Here is a 2,171-nt window from a genome sequence, read left to right as displayed (position 1 = left end):
ATTTATGAGAGACAATGTACAATTGCTCTCAGTACTGATTTTACCAATTTACTTTCCCAGAAACAATGAGAAGTGTTTGTTTTCCCAGACCATTGCCAACATAGTTTGTAATCAAGCATTCTAGTCTTTGCTACCCCAATAATTTTTAAATGTGATCACATGATAATTTTGATTTATATTTATCTTATTAAGAGAAAATTGGGATCATTTTAAATATTTAACATTATTTATATTTTCTTTGCTATAAATTATCTGAACATACCATTTGCCCATTTTTTGTTAAATATTTATAGCAGCTCTCTATTAAGGAAATTAACACTTCTTGGTGTACAAATTTTTTATATAATCAAATTCTACTATCTCTTTAACTCAGTATTTTTAGACATCCAAGTGATATTGTGAGAATTAGATTTTGATCGTATTCTTTTTTTCAAATAATGAACCAAAATGGGTTATTGGGCACAGGAGGAACTGACAGGCGTCAGGAATGAATCAAGTGATCATGTTTCCAGTAAACCAAGACAGCACAAAGAGTAAGCCCATCCCTCTCCTGTCATCAGAATGATTTGTCTAGGAAGAAAATTCTATATTACTCAGTTTCTACTAAACGACTAAATGGAGAATTCCTAAGGTAAGAAATTAGAAGATTCATGTCTCAGATAAATGGCTAAGAAGATAGGCTTTGTCGTCAGGGTGCTTGAGAAACCTGGAAAACATTGCCTTAACCAAGTAATTATGGTTAATATCACCAGCAAAGAGTCTTGTTGCTATCATGTACCTCCTGATACAATAAGATGAGAATGGCACTAAACCTCTGTAGTGTTGTTCTGTGAAACCCATCACACCTGCCTAATGATGAGAAAAACATCAGACAAATCACCAATTCAGAGAAAATCTAAAAAACATCTCACCACTTCTCTTCAAAGGCGTCAAGGTCATGAAAAGCAGGAAAGAATGAGAAACTGTCACAAATCAGAAGCGTTTAAGAAGACACGTCAATTAAGTGTAGCATCCTGGCTTGTAGCCTGGAAAATAAAGAGGACATAAGTGAAAAAACTGGTGAAATCAGAACAAATTCTGTAGTTCACTTTTTACAAATTGTATATCCTTCTAGATATTTCTAACTGATTCATAATAGTTTATAGCATGCTTTTTGTTAATATTATATGAACATATTTCTGTCGATGTCATCTCCATAATTTTAATACTTGAGTAGATTTGTATTTTGTGTATTATATGCATTATATCATATATATAAAATTAATTTAGACAATCATTACTATGAGAAATATTGTTTGTATTTTTCAGTAATATAAATAATACTGTAATGGAGTATTATTACATATTTTAGTCCAAGAATGAAATATGATAGCAAAACATTACTGCATATTGTAACCATTTCTTTGGGATACATTTCTTTAAGGAGGCTTTTTGAGCCTAAGATTAGGCACATTTCTAAAGCTTTGGTCAAATTGCCATTCAGAACGTTTTGAAGGTGTTCATTTTCCTCCACAAAAAATAGGTAGCATTTTGATTTATGCCTTTATTAAAGCAGTAGTTCCAAAATGTTTTTTCTGTGATTATTGAGATAATAAATACTTTTTCGTGATGCCCATGACTTCTCTAAAACTTTGTTTTTATTGTCTATATTTAAGGTGTACCAAATGATGTTTTGATATGCATATACGTGGTAAAACTACTACTAAGGTCAAACAAATTAACATCTCTATCATCTCACATAGTGTGTGTGTGTGTGTGTGTGTGTGTCTATGTGTGGTTAGAACACCAAAAATCTACTCTCTTAGCAACGTCTAGCATACAATATTATTAATTATAGTCCTCGTGATGTAAATTAGATGTGTAGACTTTTTCTTATTCAACATTTATTCTGTCTTCTGAATATTTTCCATCAACCTACTTTCAAAGTTATTGTAACTTTAGTGTCAATATATATAAAAGGTACCTCAAGGAAATCCCTGCTGTCTCTAAAAATAACAAGAGGCACCTTCTTAAGTTTCCTTAAATAGTGATATAAGATATTCCACAGAAAACCGACAAAATGCATCTAACTTAGCAAAGAATACAGATCTGCAATCCAACCTCATTTATCATTGAGCACTTGGAAGCACAGGGCAATTATTTTTAAAGCTATATCAAAACTCTTTGTGAGA

The sequence above is a fragment of the Hylobates moloch genome, unplaced genomic scaffold, assembly GCF_009828535.3.
Source record: "Hylobates moloch isolate HMO894 unplaced genomic scaffold, HMol_V3 SCAFFOLD_15, whole genome shotgun sequence".
NCBI classification, from domain to species: domain Eukaryota; kingdom Metazoa; phylum Chordata; class Mammalia; order Primates; family Hylobatidae; genus Hylobates; species Hylobates moloch.
This window is presented reverse-complemented; position numbering follows the sequence as displayed.